The sequence below is a fragment of the Gorilla gorilla genome, chromosome 1 (assembly GCF_029281585.2).
Source record: "Gorilla gorilla gorilla isolate KB3781 chromosome 1, NHGRI_mGorGor1-v2.1_pri, whole genome shotgun sequence".
Lineage (NCBI taxonomy): Eukaryota > Metazoa > Chordata > Mammalia > Primates > Hominidae > Gorilla > Gorilla gorilla.
In genome coordinates, this window is record NC_073224.2 from 59,517,751 (window position 1) to 59,539,442 (window position 21,692).

Consider the following 21,692-nt stretch of genomic DNA (forward strand, 5'->3'; position numbering starts at 1 on the left):
CAACATGGCACATGTATACATATGTAACAAACCTGCACGTTGTGCACATGTACCCTAAAACTTAAAGTACAAAAAAAAAAGAAATAGAAAGTATCAGAAAAGAAGTATACAAAAGAACCAAATAAAAAAATTTAGAACTCAAAATATGATAACCTAAACAAACAGACAAACAAACCTCAACAGATAAGCTTGACAGCAGAATGGAGGGAACGGAGGAAAAAAGCAGTGATATAAAAGATAGAACAATAGAAATTGTCCAATCTGAACAACATAAAGAAAATAGAAGGAAAAAAATACACTAAGCATAAGGAATCTGTGGGACTATAACAAAAAAATTTACTGTTTGTGTGATTAGAGTCTTTGAAAGAGAGGGGAAATAGATGAAACCAAAAAAAAAAAAAAACTATTTGAAGAAATAATGGCTGGAAGCATCACAATTTGGAAAAAGACATAAAACTACAGATTCAAGAAGGTGAACAAATACCAAACAGAATATACTCAAATAAATACACTAAGAAAATTATTGTCAAAGTTTTGAAAATTAAAGGCAAAAAAAAAATCTTGAAATCAATGAAAGGGAAATTACACCCTACCTGCAAGTAAAAATCTGTTTTCATGACAGAGAATTTCTCATCAGAAATTGTGGAGGTGAAAAGCAAATAAGAAAACACTTTTCAAGTTCAGAAAGAAAATTGTCAACACCAAATCTTATATTCAGAAAAAAATATTTTAAGGATGAAACAGATATCAAGACATTCTCAGATAAGGAAAAATGAAGATAATTTGCTGCCAGCAGATCTACATGAAATAAAAATTGCTTATGGAAAGAAAAAACCCGTACCAGCCACTGCAAAAACATACCAAATTGTAAAGACCATCGATACTTTGAAGAAACTGCATCAACTAACGGGCAAAATAGCCAGCTAACGTCATAATGACAGGATCAAATTCAAACATAACAATATTAACCTTAAATGTAAATGGGCTAAATGTCCCAATTAAAAGACACAGACTGGCAAATTGGATAAAGAGTCAAGACCCATCGCTGTGCTGTATTCAGGAGACACATCTAATGTGCAAAGACACACACAGGCTCAAAATAAAGGGATGGAGGAATATCTACCAAGCAAATGGAAAGCAAAATAAAAGGCAAGGGTTGCAATCCTAGTCTCTGATAAAACAGATTTTAAACCACAAAGATCAAAAAAGACAAAGAAGGCCATTACATAATAGTGAAGAGATAAATGCAACAAGAAGAGCTAACTATCCTAAATATATATGCACCCAATACATGAGCACCAAGATTCATAAAACAAATTCTTAGATACCTACAAAGAGACTTAGACCCCCACACAATAATAGTGGGAGACTTTAACAACCCACTGTCAATATTAGACAGATCAACGAGACAGAAAATTAACAAGGATATTCAGGACTTGAACTCAGTTCCAGACCAAGCAAACCTAATAGACATCTACAGAATTCTCCACCCCAAATCAACAAAATATACATTTTTCCCACCACCACATCACACTTATTTTAAAATTGACGAGATAATTGGAAGTAAAACACTCCTCAGCAAATGCAAAAGAACGGAAATCATAACAGCCTCTCAGACCACCATGCAATCAAATTAGAACTCAGGATTAAGAAACTCACTGAAAACCATACAACTACATGGAAACAGAAAACTTCCTCCTGAATGACTACTGGGTAAATAATGAAATTAAGGCAGAAATAAATAAGTTCTTCGAAACCAATGAGAACAAAGACACAACATATCAGAATCTCTGGGACAATGCTAAAGTAGTGTTTAGAGGGAAATTTATAGCATTAAATGCCCATAGGAGAAAGCAGGAAAGATCTAAAATTGACAGTCTTTAACATCACAATTAAAAGAACTAGAGAAGCAAGAGCAAACAAATTCAAAAGTTAGCAAAAGACAATAAATACTAAGATCAGAACAGAACTGAAGGTGATAGAGACATGAAACACCCTTCAAAAAAATCAATGAATCCAGGAGCTGGTTTTTTTTAAAAGATTAACAAAATAGATAGACCACTAGCCAGACTAATGAAGGAGAAAAGAGAGAAGAATCAAATAGATGCAATAAAAAATGATAAAGGGGATATCACCACTGATACCACAGAAATACAAACTACCATCAGAGAATACTATAAACAACTCTACACAAATAAACTAGAAAATCTAGAAGAAATGGATAAATTCCTGGACACATATACCCTCCCAAGACTAAAAAAGGAAGAAGTTGAATCCCCGAATAGACCAATAACAATTTCTGAAATTGAGGCAGTAATACATAACCTACCAACCAAAAAAAGCGCAGGAACAGACTGAATCACAGCCAAATTCTACCAGAGGTACAAAGAGGAGCTGGTACCATTTCTTCTGAAACTATTCCAAACAATATAAAAAGAGGGACTCCTCCCTAACTCATTTTATGAGGCCGGCATCATCCTGATACAAAACATGGCAGAGACACAACAAAAGAAAATTTCAGGCCAGTATCTCTGATGAACATCAATGCAAAAATCCTCAATAAAATACTGACAAATGGAATCCAGCAGCACATCAAAAAGCTTATCCACCAGGATCAAGTTGGCTTCATCCCTGGGATGCAAGACTCGTTCAACATGTGCAAATCAATAAATGTAATCCATCACATAAAAACAACCAATGACAAAAACCACATGATTATCTCAATAGATGCAGAAAAGGCCTTTGATAAAATTCAACACCCCTTCATGCTAAAAACTTTCAATAAACCAGGTATTCATGAAACGTATCTCAAAATCATAAGAGCTATATATGACAAACCCACAGCCAATATCATACTGAATGGGCAACAGCTGGAAGCGTTCTCTTTGAAAACTGATAGAAGACAAGAATGTCCTCTTTCACCACTCCTAATCAAGAGTTCTGGCCAGGGCAATCAGGCAAGATAAAGAAATAAAGGGTATTCAAATAGGAAGAGAGGAAGTCAAATTGTCTCTGCAGATGACATAACTGTATATTTAGAAAACCCCATCGTCTCAGCCCAAAATCTCCTTAAGCTGATAAGCAACTTCAGCAAAGTCTCAGGATACAAAATCAGTGTACAAAAATCACAAGCATTCCTATACACCAATGAGACAAACAGAGAGCCAAATCATGAGTGAATTCCCATTCACAATTGCTACAAACAGAATAAAATACCTAGGAATACAACTTGCAAGGGATGTAAAGGACCTCTTCCGGGAGAATTACAAACCACTGCTCAAGGAAATAAGAAAGGATACAAAAAATGGAAAACATTCCATGCTCATGGATGGGAAGAATCAATACTGTGAAAATGGCCATACTGCCCAAAGCAATGCATAGATTCAATGCTATCCCCATCAAGCTACCATTGACTTTGTTCAGAGAATTAGAAAAAAAAAAAACTACTTTAAAAGAAGAGCCCCTATAGCCAAGACAATCCTAAGCAAAAAGAACAAAGCTGGAGGCATCATGCTACCCGACTTCAAACTATACTACAAGCCTACAGTAACCAAAACAACATGGTACTGGTACCAAAACAGATATACAGACCAATGGAACAGGATAGAGGCCTCAGAAATAATGCCACACATCTACAACCATCCAAACTTTGACAAACCTGACAAAAACAAGCAATGCGGAAAGAATTCCTTATTTAATAAATGGTGTTGGAAAAACTCACTAGGCATATGCAGAAAACTGCAACTGGTCCTCTTCCTTACACTTTGTACAAAAATTAACTCAAGAAGGATTAAAGACTGAAATGCAAGACCTAAAACCATAAGGATTAAAGACTGAAATGCAAGACCTAAAACCATAAAAACCCTACAGTAAAACCTAGAGAATACCATTCAGGACATAGGCATGGGCAAAGACTTCATGACTAAAACATCAAAAGCAATGCCAACAGAAGCCAAAATTGACAAATAAGATCTAATTAAACTAAAGAGCTTCTGCACAGCAAAAGAAACTATCATCAGAGTGAACAGGCAACCTACAGAATGGGAGAAGTTTTGCAATCTATCCATCTGACAAAGGGCTAATATCCAGAATCTACAAGGAGCTTAAACAAATTTACAAGAAAAAAACAAACAACCCCATCAAAAAGTGGGTGAAGGATATGAACAGGCATTTCTCAAAAGAACACATTTATGAGGCCAACAAACATATGAAAAAAGCTCATCATAAATGGTCATTAGAGAAATGCAAATAAAACCACAATGAGATACCATCTTATGCCAGTTTCAATGGCGATCATTGAAAAGTCGCTGGAGAGGATGTGGAGAAATACGGACACTTTTACACAGTTGGTGGGAATATAAATTAGTTCAACCATTGTGGAAGACAATGTGGTGATTCCTCAAGGATCGAGAACCAGAAATACCATTTGACCCAGCAATCCCATTACTGTGTATATACTCAAAGGATTATAAATCATTCTACTATAAAGACACATGCACACGTATGTTTACTGCAGCACTGTTCACAGCAGCAAAGACTTGGAACCAAACCAAATGCTCATCAATGATAGACTGGATAAAGAAGTGGCACATATACACCATGGAATACTATGCAGCCATAAAAGTGGATGAGTTCATGTCCTTTGCAGGGACATGGATGAAGCTGGAAACCATCATTCTCAGCAAACTAACACAGGAACAGAAAACCAAACACTGTATGTTCTCACTCATAAATGGGAGTTGAAGAATAAGAACACATGGACACAGGGAGGGGAACATCGCACACCAGGGCCTGTCGAGGGGTAGGGGGCATAGGAAGGGATAGCATTAGAAGAAATACCTAATGTAGATGACGGGTTGATGGGTGCAGCAAACCACCATGGCACGTGTATACTTATGTAGGAAACCTGCACATTCTGCACATGTATCCCAGAACTTAAAGTATAATAAAAAAAAAGTTCTCTAAACATAAAGGAAACTATAAAGAAAGGACCTTTGGAACATCAAATAAAGAAAGACATGGTAAGCAAAAATACAAGTGAAGACAATAGATTTTTCTTCTCCTCTTGAGTTTCCTAAATTATGTTTAATCACTGAAGCAAAAATTGTAACACTGACATTGTTCTATGTGAATGTAGAGGAGATATTTGAGATAATTATATCATAAATGGGGGAGAGTAAGGGGGCATAAAGGAAGGTAAGGTTTATACACTTCATTCTAATTGGCAAAATTATGACACAAATAGACTATGATAGACATGTATATATAATAATTATAAATTATAATTATTTATCTTTTTTATAAATAATATATAATAAGTTATCTAGAGCAACCATCAAAAAGCTATACAAAGGGATACACTCGAAAATACTATAGAGATATTAAAATGGATATATCAAAACTAGAATTCAGAAAAAAATAGGGAAATTAAAATAGAGAAAACAAAAAAAAAACTGCAGATGTTTTCCCAAACGTATCAATAATTATATTATTTGTAAGTGGGTAAAATATGTCAATTAAAAAGACAGATTTACAAAGTAGATTTTAAAACATGACCTAACTATATGCTGTCTATAAGAAACCCACACAAACTATGACAATATAGACAGATTGAAAGTAAAATGATATTAAGAGATATATCATTTAAACATTGACTAGTATTAATGGTAGGTATAGTCACCTTTACAGCAAAGAAAATTACCAGACTGAAAGAAACATTACACAAAGCAAGAACATATTGCATTCCTAAATGGGTATGTCCCCAAGATCAGAACTGCAAAATATATGAAGCAAAAATTGATAGAACTTAAAAGACAAATAGACAAGTGTGTAATTATAGTTGGGAATTTTAATTTTTGATATTTTAATATCAAAATTTGATACAAATATTAGACAAAAGATTCAGAAATAATCTACAATAAACTCAACAACATGATAAGGCAATATAATCTAATTGACTTTTATAGAACACTCCACCAAACAGCAGAATACACATTATTCTCAAGCTTGCATGGAAGATATACCCGGATAGACTATAACCTGAGCCATAAAAAAATCTTAATAAATTTAAAAGAATTAAAATTATATAGAGCTTGATATCCCTGGAGCTGACAGAATATACAAATGGACAACTGAAGAGTAAGTAAGGGATGCATCTATCCAAGGCAATACTGTTCCATACATAAATACACAGAAGACTAGGATGTGAAGACACCAAAAGAAAGATACTTTTCACAGGTCGATATATTTCTTATGATTTCTTTCTATGTTTTTGTTCTTTTGTGATATAATTTGTCTTGTTTTTATAATAGCTGGTGATTTTTTTTTTTTTGAGACAGAGTTTCGCTCTTGTTGCCTAGGCTGTAGTGCAGTGGTATGATCTCAGCTCACTGCAACCTCTGCCTCCCGGGTTCAAATGATTCTCCTGCCTCAGCCTCCCAAGTAGCTGGGATTATAGGTATGCTCCACCATGCCGGCTAATTTTGTATTTTTAGTAGAGATGGGGTTTCTCCATGTTGGTCAGGCTGGTCTCAAACTCCTGACATCAAGTGATCTGCCTGCTTTGGCCTCCCAAAGTGCTGGGATAACAGGCATGAGCCACTGCAACTGGTCTAGTTGGTGATTTACTGACATGTAGGATAAACATATACAATCATGTACTTAATTGTGAAGAGATTTTACATTTAAGAAAAAAAGATCGTACTTTCAAAAATATTTAAGGCGAGAGAAATGTAAAGGGAAAAAAGCAGAATAATAAGATCAAAGCAATATTGTCTACAATATTGAGATAAGTATAATGATATCTATATAAATAAGTGTATTATAGAAATATCAATTGATTAACAATATTAGTTGACATCTACTGGGAAATTGGGGATCATTTTATTTGTCTTCATTTGTTTCTATGTTTCCACATTCTTATGGAATTGGAATGTAAACTTATTTAAAAAACTATACAGAGTTTGTTCTCTGACAACAATAAAATCAAACTATAAATCAATAATAGAAAGATAACAGAAAAATGTCCTAACCCTTGGACACTTCAAAAACATGCTTCTAAATAATCCTTGGATGAAAAAGGAAGTCTCAAAAATTTTTAAAAGCACATTAAACTCAGTGAAAAGTGAAAATACAACATATCAACATTTGTAGGACACAGTGAAAGTATTGCTGAGAGGAAAATTAATAGCACTAAATGCATTCATTACAGAAGATAAGTCTCAAATCCATAATTGAAGCTACCGTCTCAAGAACCTAGAAAAAGAAGACCAAAAAGAAAATACAAAGCTATCAGAAAGAAGAAAATAATAAAGAGCAGAAATCAATAAAATTGAAAACAAAATAGAGAAAATCAGTGAAAGAAGAGCTGATCCTTTCAAATAATCAATAAAATTGATGAATCTCTGCCAAAATGACATGTATTTAAAAAGAGAGAAAAGACGAATTGTGAATATCAGAAATGAAAGACAAGTCATCACTACTGATCCATGGACAATAAAAAGGAATACTATGAACAACTGTGTTTACAAATATGATAACTTAAATGAAATGGACCGATTCCTTTAGCGACACCAACTACAAAATTTACAAAAGAAATAATAAATAATTGGAATATGTCTATTGCCTGAATGTTTGTGTCCCTCCCCCAAAATTCATATATTCAAACCGAATACCTACAGTAATAATATTAAGAGGTGGGGCCCTTGTGAATGGGATTAGTGATCTTATAAAAAGAGGTTGAAGGGAGCCGCCTTGCCCCTTTCACCATGTGAGGATGCTGCAAGAAGATGCCATCTTTGAGAAAGAGGCTCTCACCAGATATCAGATTTGCTGGTGCCTTGATCTTCGACTTCTCAGCCTCAAGAACTGTAAGAAATAAATTTCTATTGTTTATACATTACCCAGGTTAAAGTATTTTGTTATGACAGCCAGAATGGTCTGAGAAAGGTAATATGTAATAAAGAAATTGAATCAATAATTAGTAATCAATATAATTAATAATCTTCTGAAATAAAAGCACCATGTTCTGTCTTTTTTTTTTCTGGTAATTTCTACCAATTTGAGGCAGAAATGATCCAAACCCTCTATAATGTCTGCCAGAAATAGAAGCAAAGAGAATATTTGCAGACTCATTCCGAGGTTAGCATTACCCTAATGCCTAAAACAGGTAAAGAAATTATAAAAAAGAAAAACTACGGGCCAATATTTCTCCCTAACATAAAAGCAAAAAATATCAATAAAATGCTGGCAAGTTTAATTCTTAAAAATTATTTTAAAAAAGCTGAAAGAGAATTATATACCACAACAAAATGAGATTTATTTCAGGTATGCAAGCCTGGTTCAACATTAGCAAATCAATGTAATCCACCATATCAACAGGCTTACAGAAGAAAAATCATATTGTTAAATGCAGAAAAACCCTTTAAAAAAAGTTAACTCCCATATATGATAGAAATTCTTAGAAAAACAGGGACAGAGGGGAACTTCAACTTGATAAAGAGCATTACAAGCAAACCCCACAGCTAGCATTATTTTTAATGGTGAAAGACAGAATAGTTTCATCCTAAGATTAGGGAAATGTCAAGAATGTGCACTCCTCACCTCTCTTATTCAACATGGTGCTGAAAGTTTCAGCCAGTGCAATAAGTCAATAAAAGGAAATAAAAGCTGGCCGGGCGCAGTGGCTCACATCTATAATCCCAGCACTTTGGGAGGCCAAGGCAGTTGGATCACGAGGTCAGGAGTTTGAGACCAGCCTGGCCAACATGGCGAAACCCCATCTGTACTAAAAATACAAAAAATTAGCTGGGCATTGTGGCACATGCCTGTAGTACCAACTATTTGGGAGGCTGAAGCGGGAGAATCGCTTGAACCTGGGAGGTGGAGGTTGCAGTGAGCTGAGATTGTGCCACTGCACTCCAGCCTGGGTGACAGAGCGAGACTCTTGTGTCTCAAAAAAAAAAAAAAAAAAAAAAAAAGGAAATAAAAGCCATACAGATCATAACTGCATGGTGGGTACAGGGCTACTTCTCAAGTTCACCCCACAATATGTATGATTAATAATCATACAGTCTATTTTCTGTCTAAAATGTGTTTGTACTGGAGCCCACAAGAACACAACCATAAGATTAAGAATTCCAAGCTGGGACCAAGTAGAACCAGAGGAAAGGATAACATATAGCAGGCTACTAGGTCATTACTTAAGGTTACACCTAATGTAAAATAAAGAAATCCTCAAGATTCGCCTGTGGTTGCATTCAAGTCACCAGGATGGGATCATGGTAGACGATAAAATATTTGATTCAGAAGCACGAATACCCGTTTTCTCAAAATGATCCTTGGATCATATAGCTTTTAAGAAAAAAGCCACAGTATTCTGGTTTCTAAAACCCTTCTCTTGGCAAGCTGTTTCTTATATCAGCTCACTCTTGCTCCTTAACAAACCACTCTAAAACTTAGGTACTTAACACAACAACCATTTATTTAACTTACGAGTCTGTGGTCTAAATCACCTCAGCTGATCTTTGTTGGATTGCTCAAGCCTCTGCTACACTCAGTGGGTGGTTTGGCTGATGGCTGATTAATCTAGGATAGTCTCACTCATATGACTGATATTTGGCAGCCTATCCACTGAGGCACATGGACAATGGGACCATGTGTCTCTCATCATCTAGCAGGTTAACACACACTTTATCACATGGTAATCATAGGATTCCAAAAGCAGTACATGAGCAAGCTGCAATGCACTAACATATTTCAAGCTTCTGTGGTCCTACCTTTGCTTGATAATCTGGCTCAATTACCTCTTTCAGAATGTTGACTTCTGTCTCTGACTGCTATCTCTTAGCATGAGCAACCTGAAGTGCATGGGTGACAGATGTAGCTTAATTAATGGGACCCAAGTGGAAGCATTCCCCCTTTGAAAGGAGGTCTTCAAAACATGATGACCTCTATGCATCAAAATGGCAGGGACAGTAAACATAAGTTCCCCTACCAAGTCTCTGACAGGAGGGCAAATGGGGCCACTCCTACTTTTACCCTTTGGTTCCCATATATTTGCCTACTTGGGACATAGTGCCATATATTTCACAGATTTAAAATGCATACTATCTCCTGAAAGATGATGCCCCACTCTTGTAAGGAATCATCTCTGAGCTGCTATCTTAGTTGTATTTTCAACAAATGCTTCCATCATTCTGTCAGGCCAGCAGCTGCTCAGTGGTATGGGATAGGATGTGACTGACATAACTGAATTCTAAGAGCATGTGCCCATTTCTGCACTATAGAAGAAAGGATCTAATGTAATTATCTGGCCTACTTGACTGCTTTCCTCAAAGGATGTTTCAGTGTTGTGCTCTATTTTTGCCAGATTGGACTTCTAGGAGCAACAGTAGCTAGATAAGCTTTGGTGAATGGGAGCCTATGTTATTGGAACCATGAATAGCTTCTGTCCTTGCCCACATGGCTTCCCTATCTTTGGAACCATTATACTATCACTGAAGTGGCTGATGCCAGAGGCTGACCGATGATAACTGAGCAAGTCATTTTCTCTGTTTTTTCAGTGCCTCTTCAACTGTGGATTATTTCTGGGGGTCTATATTTGTTAACTATTGCTGTTTAACAAATTCCTCCAACTCTTGGCAACTAAAAACTGCTGTTTCTAGTTTACAATCTTTCAAGAGGTTGTAGTCAAGTTGTTGCCTGAGGTTGCAGTCTGGGGACTGAAGGATCTATCTCCAAGCTCACTCAGGCTGTTGGAAGAAGGCTTCTGTTCCTCACTACATGGGCTGTTCCAGTGATACCTGAGTGTCTTCATGACATGCTAGTTTGCTTCTCCCAGAGAAAGCTATACAAGAGAGAAGAGTCAGGAAACTACAGTGCCTTTTATAAACTAGTCTCCAGAGTTGCACATCACCACTTTCCCTTTATTCTATTCATTACAATGGAGTCACTAGGTTCAGCCTAAACTCAAGACGAGGGGAACCAGGAACCAGAGAAGATTATCAATGAATTTTTAAAACCACTACAACAAGTAATAAAAATATCTTCATACCATATGCTCATTCCCATAGATGCATCCACATGCCTCTACCCTACACTACCTCCTTGTGCTGGTCACTCAGGTTCTTTAGGAAGCAGACACAAAGATGGAGTTAGGAGTAAAAACAAGGTATTGGGGGAGGGGAGGTAACACCTGTGAAACACAAAAGGAGGAGACAGCATTTGGCAAGGGATTAAGCAAATCACAATGTAGGACTGATAAATTTCTCTCCAGCTCAACTGGGGGAGTTCTGGAGCAGAGAACTTATTAGAAGAACCCATTAGAGGGATCTTACTTTAGGCAGAAATGATTAGGCCCATGTACTGCCATTTTACTCAGTCATTGGCTGCCCTGAGAAGAGCATGGTCGTGGCTCAAAAGTTGAGGTGGACCTTGAATAAGTCAACAGATATAGGTTGTCAGTTAACCATATTCTAGTAGTATGGCGGGAGGAACATGTTTGGCTCCCACCTACGTGGCTCTTGATACATCCTTGACCAATCTCGATGTAAATGGGCAAGTATAAAAGCTGTGCCCTAAGAAGGGCTTGGTGAGCCAAGGGCTCAGACCCCTCACAGATGGGAGCCTGGGTCATGCTATCAGTAAATCACCTTGAACAGCTGAGGGCGAGGGTCTTCTGGAGTTCACAGTAGAGGAGAGAGATAAGGATGATCATTTACATCCTTGAGATCAGGTGCAGTGTAGAGAACTGTGGTTAGTGCCACTTACATTCTACGTAAATACATTTCCCAGATACATGTACCTAATTTCTTTTTAATTGGCTCTAGAAAAGGTACCTTATTTGGTATGGCAATTGCAATTAGGGCAACTACTTGACAGAGTTTATAGTATCTATTTTCATTCCTCCAGGAACTATCTCACTTTTGTAGAGATCAGACCAGTGGATCAAGTGAAAATATAGTATCACCAATTCTGCAACTTTTAAAAATTGCATTAATTTCTACCATGCTTGACATGGAATATTGTTTTTTGATTTACTGTCTTGGCCACATGGGGATGCAGTTTCAAAAACTTCCACTTAAACTTCCTTGCTATGATTACCCTTTCTTCCGAGGCCAAAGAACCAAAGTGGGAGTTGTGTCAACTGTCAAGTATGCCCATTTAAACAATACCTTCAAAGACTAGGAAAATAAATCTGAAGTATATCTTTGGAACCAGTGGACCCTGTGAGCAGTATATGAGCCAGGATCCTATTACTTAACCCTCATATGTCTTCACTCTAATAGAGGGGCTGTGATGAGATTCTTGGTTCTCTGAGTAACAATATCAACTCAGATTCTGAGTTTAAGCAGTCCTTAAAATGTTTGTATATTTATCTTTCCTCAGAATATAGTTACCCAAATATAGGAGAGTCCTACTGTGATAGTATTAGATGAACTGTTACCACATACACTTTCTAAGAGCCCTTTTTGTTAGAGACCTGGCCTTTCCTTCAGTCAATGAATTTGGGGTTTGAAAACCAAAAATTTAGAAGAGGAATCATGAATTTTTAACTGAAGCAACTGGCTTCAGCCTTCTGGACATCTATTCTTGATTTCTTTTCATTGTGTAGACTGAGTAGTATCTGTGTTGGCTGCCCATCTATCTTGCCCCTAAGGACACCATGTTCTGGTCATCATCTCTTGTAACCCTCTGTGTCTCACATCTTCTGACTACCACTCAAACCTTGCTCTTCTTTATTGTAACTGCATCGACCTGACTCCTTACTGTTAAGCATTACCATTTTACCTCAGTTGTCTTAGAGTGTCATTTCCACCAGTTGGCCCAGTTCTTTAAGTGTATTGGTTTCCCATTACTACTGTAACAAATTACCACACACAGTAGCCTAAAGCAACACAAAATTTCTTCTCTTGCAGATTTGAATGTCAAAATCCAAAATATGTCCACTAGGCTAAAATCAAAGTGTTACCTGAACTGCATTCCCTTTGGATCCTCTAGAGAATAATCCATTTACTTGCATTTTCTGGCTTCTGCAGGCTGCCTGCATTCCTTAGTTCATAGCTGCATCATTGCAACCCCTACTTCTATTGTCACATTGCATTCTCTAACTCTGACCCTCCTACCTTTCTCTTATAAGGACCCCCTGTAATTACTTTGGGCCTACCTATGTAATCCAGGATAATCTCATCTCAGAATCCTTAATTTAATTAAATCTGCGAAGTCCCTTAAACTATGAAGGTTACACATTCACAGGTTCCAAGAATTAGGACATAGACATCTTTGGTCGAGGTGGGGTAGGCACTATTCAGCCTACTACAAATAGCGTCTGCTATCATCAGCCCTGGTCTACAGAAGAGAGCTACTGCTAAGACTCTGATATTGGTACTCCTCTCACCAAAATGTTCCTGATTGTAAACAGTGATGGTTCTAGGCCTTCCATGGAAACTAGGTATCTGGTGATCTTTCCATATACATGGTATATCCACTTTAGCATGCCCACTTTGCCTAGTCTTTTAATCCCTTATTTCACCCTCTGGGATGTCAATTCTAGCATTTTCTACATTGCTTATTGTGGCTCATCACTTTCTTCATACTACAAATTTCATTCTATCAGCATGCTTGCACTGTTTCCTAGGGTCCTTGCCAGGGTATCAAATCCTGTATCATGGGAGAGTGTTCCCCTGTTGTCCTTTTCTGACTTTAGCATACATCCCTCTTTGATTCCAGCTCTCCCAGAATCCAGTTTCATGTCTACTCACCTGGCAACAGGCATGTGGAATACCTTATAAGAGGAGTCTGGCAGTGGGCAAATGGTAGACATTCCTTTCAAATTTTAAATGTGATTTATGAAAAATATCAAAAATAAGATGATGAGGGGGGTAGTCCTGTTCTACTTGCACTGGGCAACCCTAAAAATAATTTTATGAGATTATAAACATATGACTTTAAAATGAAGCAGGAATTGTAGTCTAATTATTTAGTATTTAAGATAATGCCTGTAACTGTTTATAAAACGTGTAATAAAGAAGCTATAATTTCTTCTGTTCTTGTCTTCGTACAAGAACCAACTCCAAATTGTTGATGGTGTACACATTTTATAGCATTTCTCTCCAGATTGGGAAGCAAAGTCTATTAATTACAGCTAAACATTTGTATAACACTTAATAGTTTGCAAAACACTGTGCCTTATATTTGAGCATTTGATCATCATGACAATTTCATGAGAGATACTATCATCTTTAATATCTCTAATTTTACCAGTTAAAAACTTGATCCTCCAAGAGACTAAATAACATGTCTAAGATTTTTGATTAATCAATTGCAAAGCCAAGATTTAGCCTAGAACTCCTGATACTAGAGTGCATGCTCTATATTCACCTCTACCTTTTCTTTGGGTAAATTATGTTGGTCAAGACTATTTTATCAGTCTGGGACTTCTTTTTCTCTGAAAAATACAAGGAGTAATTGATTGATTTTAAAGGATCTTTCTAGTCCTACCTATTACTTCCTTTCACATACCACTGGTAGACATGGAAATGGATAATTTTATTTACCTGCAAGAGCAACCAGAAGTGAAGAGAACTAGATACAATCAATAACTTATCAGATAGTAAATTTGCCACATAGTGATTATTTCCCAAGACTGAATCTAAACTTGAGTTGTCATATCCATTTTAAGACCTATACATGGTGAAATCCCATAAAATAGAAAAAAAAATGAAGAATTTGAGGTAACTACTATAAATTTTTGTGGACCTTATCTAAGATGGTTAAAAAATAAAAATCTTATATTATTAATGCAACACATATTCTAACAGTGATTTACACAAATTTACACTTCGATCCAAGAAAGAGAATCTGATAGTACAGATCAAAAAATATTTAGTATAGATTTTATATTTCTCCAATTGTATTTTTCATTGAGCTAATTCAATGCAATAATTCTAACAATTATCTGAATGGATTAAGACTTTATAGTAATATTGTAAGGCCAAAAAGCATGAGTTGAAGTCTTGGTATTTCCACTTCAGCTGAGTGATCTTAAGCAAGTTAATATCACAGTGACTGAGTTCTCTCAGCTATAAAACATTAGTACTTATGTTAGAGTGTTGTCAGGATGAAATGACTTAATACATATAATGCACTTAGTGTAGTGCTGAACATATTATAAATGCTATAGAAGATAGCATTATTAAAACCATATTATATTGCTACTGTTATTACATATGTCTGAATCTTAAAACCTGTATGATTTCCATAACTACCATAGACTTTTGGCCATCTTCTAATCTAGAGTGAAGCTGTAGGTCTTTTTTTTTCTGCCCTAAACTTTGCTTAAATCGCGAGGAAAAGGCCTTAAAACAAGACTCATTATTCTTTTTCTTTGAAATGAGAGGCAGAGGGCAAGTTTAAAATCAGCAGGGAGACCATTATCCTAATCTAATTAATGCAGAAACAGAAAACCAAATACCCCATGTTCTCACTTACAACTGAAAAGCTAAATATTGAGTGCACGTAGACATGGGATGAGAACAACAGACACTGGGAACCACTAGAGAAGGGAGAGAAGGAGGGGAACAAGGGCTGAAAAACTACCTATTGGGCACTATGCTCACTACCTGGGTGACGGGATCACTCATACCCCAAACCTCAGTGTCACGCAATATGCCCATGGAACAAATCTGCAAATGTACCCCCGAATTTAAAAGTTGAAATTGTATTAATAAATAATTAATTAAGATTCGGGGGAGGGAAAAGACAAATCAGAAGACTCTAGGCTTGTGTCTGAGCAAAGAGGAAATGCCAGGAAGCTAGGAAGTTTGCAAGTTCCTTTATAGAAAATGGTTGTGTCGTACTTATTCTTTACTACCATATCATGTTACTAATCTCATAAAATACTTTTAAATTTATTTGAACTCAAGAAGAGTACACCATAGTGCCTGTGTCTGTCAGTTTGAGCTACTATGACAGAATATCACAGACTGGGTGGCACACATAACACCTATTTATTTTTCATTTATTTCTGGAGGCTGGAAGTCCAAGATCAGGATGTCAGCATCGTCAGGTTCTTGGAGAGGGTCCTTGATATGGTTTGCCTCTGTGTCTCCACCCAAATCTCATCTTGAATTGTACTCCCATAATTCCCACATTCTGTGGGAGGAACACGGTGGGAGATAATTTGGATCAAGGGGGCAATTTCCGTCATACTGTTCTCATGGTAGTTAATAAGTCTCACAAGATCTGATGGTTTTATCAGGGGTTTCCGCTTTTGCACCTCCTCATTTTCTCTTGCTGCCACCATGTAAAAAGTGCCTTTCACTTCTCGCCATGATTCTGAGGCCTCCCCAGTCATGTGGAACTGTAAATCCAATTAAACCTCTTTTTCTTCCCAGTCTGGGGTATGTCTTTATAAGCAGCATGAAAACGAACTAATACAGTACATTGGTACCAGTAGAGCAGGGCGTTGCTGAAAAGATATCCAAAAACCTGGAAGCCACTTTGGAACTGGGCATCAGGCAGAGGTTGGAACAGTTTGGAGGGCTCAGAAGAAGCCGGGAAAATGTGGGAAAGTTTGGAACTTCCCAGAGACTTGTTGAATGGTTTTGCCCAAAATGCTGATAGCAATATTGGACAATAAAGTCCAGGCTGAGGTGGTCTCAGACGGAGATGAGGAACTTGTTGGGAAACTGGAGTAAAGGTGACTCTTGTTATGTTTTAGCAAAGAGACTGGTGGCATTTTGCCCCTGCCCTAGAGATTTGTGGAACTTTGAACTTGAGAGAGATGATTTAAGGTATCTGGTGGAAGAAATTTCTAAGCAGCACAGCATTCAAAAGGTGACTTGGGTGCTGTTAAAGCTTTTCATTTCAAAAGCGAAAAAGAGCATAAAAGTTCAGAAAATTTGCAGCCTGACGATGCAGTAGAAAAGAAAAACCCAGTTTTTGAGGAGAAATTCAAGCTGGCTGCAGAAATTTGCATAAGTAACAAGCAGCCAAATGTTAATCCCCAAAACAAGGGGGAAAATGTCTCCAGGGAATGTCATAGGTCTTCATGGCAGCACCTCCTATCATAGACCCAGAAGCCTAGGGGGAAAGAATGGTTTCGTGGGCCCGGCCCCAGGTCCTTGTGCTGTGTGAAGCCTAGGGACTTGGTGCCCTGTGTCCCAGCCATTGCTAAAAGGGGCCAAGGTACAGCTCAGCCCATGGTTTCAGAGGACATAAGCCCCAAACCTTGGCAGCTTCCACATGGTATTGAGCTTGTGGGTGCACAGAAGTCAAGAATTGAAGTTTGGGAACCTCCATCTAGATTTCAGAAGATGTATGGAAATGCCTGGATGCCCAGGCAAAAGTTTGCTGCAGGAGTGGGGCCCTCATGGAAACCTCTGCTAGGGCAGTGCAGAAGGGAAATGTGGGGTTGGAGCCCACACAGAATTCCTACTGGGGCACCGCCTAGCGGAGCTGTGTGGGGGCTCCACTAGGAGCAGGCCACTGTCCCCCAGATGCCAGAATTGTAGATCCACCGACAGCTTGTACCATGCGCCTGGAAAAGCCACAGACACTGAATGCCAGCCTGTGAAAGCAGCCAGGAGGGGGGCTATACCCTGCAAAACCACAGGGGCAGAGCTGCCCAAGACTATGGGAACCTACCTCTTGCATCAGCATGACCTGGATGTGAGACATGGAGTCAAAGGAGATCATTTTGGAGGTTTAGAATTTGACTGCCCTTCGTGCCACTGCACTCCAGCCTGGGAGACGAGCGAGACTCCATCTCAAGAAAAAAAGAAAGAAAAAGGAAAAGAAAAAAAGAATTTGACTACCCTGCTGGATTTCGAACTTGCATGGGCTCCGTAACCCCTTTGTTTTGGCCAATTTCTCTCATTTGGAATGGCTGTACTTACACAATACCTGTACCCCCATTGTATCTAGGAAGTAACTAGCTTGCTTTTGATTTTACAGGCTCATAGGCAGAAGGAACTTGCCTTGTCTCAGATGACACTTTGGACTGTGGACTTTTGGCTTAATGCTGAAATGAGATAAGACTTTGGGGGACTGTTGGGAAGGCATGATTGGTTTTGAAATATGAGGACATGAGATTTGGAGGGGTCAAGGATGGAATGATATGGTTTGGCTCTGTGTCCCCACCCAAAGCTCATCTTGAATTGTACTCCTATAATTCCCACATGTTGTGGGAGGAACCTGGTGGGAGATAATTTGAATCATGGGGGCAGTTTCCCCCCATACTGTTCTTATGGTAGTGAATAAGTCTCACAAGATCCAATGGTTTTATCAGGGGTTTCTGCTCTTGCATCACCTCATTTTCTCTTGTCGTCACCATGTAAGAAATGCCTTTCGCCTCCCGCCATGATTGAGGCCTCCCCAGCCATGTGGAACTGTAAGTCCAATTAAACCTCTTTTTCTTCCCAATCTTGAGTTTATCTTTAACAGCAGCATGGAAACAGTCCTCTTCCTGAAAACAACCTCACATGGCCTTCCTTGGTGTAAGAACACAAACGGAGAGAGAGAATCTTGTCTCTCTCTTCTTCTATGGATGCTAATCCCATTATGAGGGCTCTACCCTCATGACCTCATCTAAACCTAATTACTGCCCAGAGGCCTGACCTCCTCCTAATATTATCCCACTGGGGTTAGGATTTCAACAGATGGATGGCAGGGGACAGAGCACAAACACACAGTCTAAAACAAGTATCTTCCTGGTTACAAAAGGGGAAATATAATCTGCAAAAACTAAAGTATTTTAATAATTGACAATTTAAAAGTCAATCACAAATCACTACTACACAAGTTACTACTACTTGTAGAATTATTTAAGTAATTAATTTTGGACTTCAGGTAGAAATGATCTTTAAAAAATTATGATGTAAAAAATAAGCATAAAATATATTAGTAGCTTAATAACATATTCAAAGTTCATGTAGCCTGTAAGGATATTTGATGACCTCATGGTAGAATCACATCAATTGGGTGCAGTGGCTCATCCCTGTAATCCCCGCACTTTGGGAGGCTGAGGCAGGTGGATGGCTTGAGTTCAGGAGTTCAAAACCAGCCTGGGCAACATGGCGAAACCCCATCTCCACATCTCCACAAAAGATACAAAAGTTAGTTGGGCATAGTGGTGTGCTCCTGTGGTCCCAGCTCCTCAGGAGACTGAGGCACGAGAATAGCTTGGACCTGGGAGGCAGGGTTGCAGTAAGCAGGGATGGCACCACTGCACTCCAGCCTGAGTGACAGAGTGCGATTACAGTCTGAAAAAAAGAAAAAAAAAGAAAGAAAGAAAGGCTGTGGTCTGGGGTGAACCGAGGCTCAAAAGATAGACAAAATGAACTCTTAAAACCTATCAAACTTGTTAGTAGGATTAGATACAGCTGTGTATGCGAGAAAGCTTCAAAATATGGGCTTAAAGGAGACAGCAGTTCCTGCCTTGTCTGGCTGTCATTCTGTTATCCTGCCCCAAGATCCAAAATGGCTGTTAAGCTCCAGCTGTTCTTCATGCCCACATTGCAGGTAGTGGAAAAGAGTAATTAAGAGTAAGTGTAGCAAGATCACAGACCTTAGCTTTTGAGGAGACTCCCTGGAAGTTCCACACAACACTTACACTTAACATTTCATTGCCCATTCGTTTATGTGGCCATTAATATCTGAGAGGGAGGCTGGAAAATGCAGCCTTATACTGTGGCAATATGCCAGCAAAATATTGGTGTTCTGTTACTGAGACGGATGGAAAGAGCTGCTGGGGTAGGCAATTAAGATGCTCTGCCACAAGTTCATTTATCTAAGTCATAATTAAAGAAGTTCTATTAATTTAGGCAGAATAGAAAACACAAATACATATTTGATGGATATCTTTGAAACATTAACTCATAATGGAAAGTGCCTGTCTTCAAGTGTCTAAAATAAAAATCAACACATTGGTATTTGAGTAGCAGTGGATGGCATCAACAAGGTTAACAAAGCTGTTGAATAGTGATTAAATCTGGGCCCTGGAGCCAGGCCATCTCGGTGGAGTTCTGGTATTCATTGTATGGACTTGGACAAGAAACTTGGCACATTCAATTCATTTGTGAAATGGAGAAAATGATACCTATTTGTTGAGGTTGTTGTGATAAGGAAGTAAATTACAAATGCAAAGTTAATAAATATAGAACTGTGCCTAACACCTAGCCAGTGCTTAATAAATACTAGCTTTTATTATAATTTGTTTCATTAGTATTATATCTCAAGCACATATTATCTAATAGCCTTCATACTATATGATATATATAATAAAAGAAAGAAGTTTGTTAAATGTATGTTAGTTTTATGCTTATTTAATTTACATTTCATCTTAGACTACTCATTATTACTGAGTATAAAGTCTAATAAAATAAATCCATATTTCATAAAGAATTGTAAATAAATGCATAGACTGCTAAAGAAAGCAACTATAAAACTTAATAATATTATAAGTAGGACTGTATCTTCAGCATGAATTATTAGTATATATTTTTGCAGTATTAATAGCCAAGAAAGTCATATATGGTATCCAAAAAAGGTAATAGAAGAATAAAATTATGTTCAGCTTACTTGATCCTAATTGTAAGTATATTCCACATAAGGATATTGTGGAATAAAGCCCATATTCCTATTGGTGAAATTTCACTTATTTAAAGTTTCCTGAAATCTGCTCAGCATTCTATGTTAGTGTCTTGGAAATAATCAGCTCTCTGATATTATTTATAAAGTATACTCATTAAAGGAACTGTGACTATTTTGATATACTGACAAATTGCACCCTCCAGTGGAAAAAATGTTTATCCATAAAACTTTAATGTGTTTCTGCATTGCAGCTGTAATATATTCAAAGTCGCTTCTGTCTAAAATTCTTTTAAATGTAATTGTGTTTTATGACCTGAATATACAGAATGAATATATATCTCACTCTATTTGATATACATTATACTTTTTGGGTCCCCAGGAAGTTCCTCTGAGTTTCAGACTCCATTATGTAAATAGGACATTAAATATTGGCTAAGTACAAGAGCTTTAAAGAAAAATTTTTTCGGAATTATTATTAACGTGTCAGTCTTTATAGACATGAGTCCACTCCAAAAAGTAGAACTCATCCACTTCCACTTAATATTCTATAGGATGAAGTTGGACCACAAACCATAGTACCTTACACAGCGGGAGAAGTTACTGAACTAAAAATATTTTATATTCATGCCTCAATGATTTTTGTGTGTATAATTAAAAGCATCTATACTCCACAAGGCTAGTTTCTTCTTACATAAATGTAATATTTTTAGTATCCATACTAGAGTATGGGTCACCAAACTTGAAGAAGGTTAAAAAACAGCCATCCTCTGTCAATCAGAAAGAGTTCCAAAACTAAGTGACTGTATAAGCACATCCATATTTTAGGGCTATTCGAAGTTAAAAACCTTTTCTCTTGTTTCAGAGATACTTACATCAAATGAAGACATTTACAAATTGTTCACAGTATACAACAGCCCAAATATGATTTTCACCTATGCTGTGTAAAGAAGTTAAACATTCATAAGTTTCTCTAATAAATTCAGTGCATTTTTCCATAATAAATAACACAAGCTATTCTAAATGTTTTAATTTCTTTCAGTGCATATTTCCAAACTCATTAAAGGGAATGAAATCGTGTTATTAAATGGCTATGATATATT

The 21,692-nt window shown here is 37.3% G+C and overlaps 1 protein-coding gene across 1 annotated transcript in view; it reads right to left on the reverse strand.

The window, feature by feature from the left end:
* Window positions 1-21,692, reverse strand: part of CRB1 (crumbs cell polarity complex component 1) — a 277,370-nt gene that overhangs the window by 233,757 nt on the left and 21,921 nt on the right. The gene's annotated exons all lie outside the window — the stretch shown is intronic.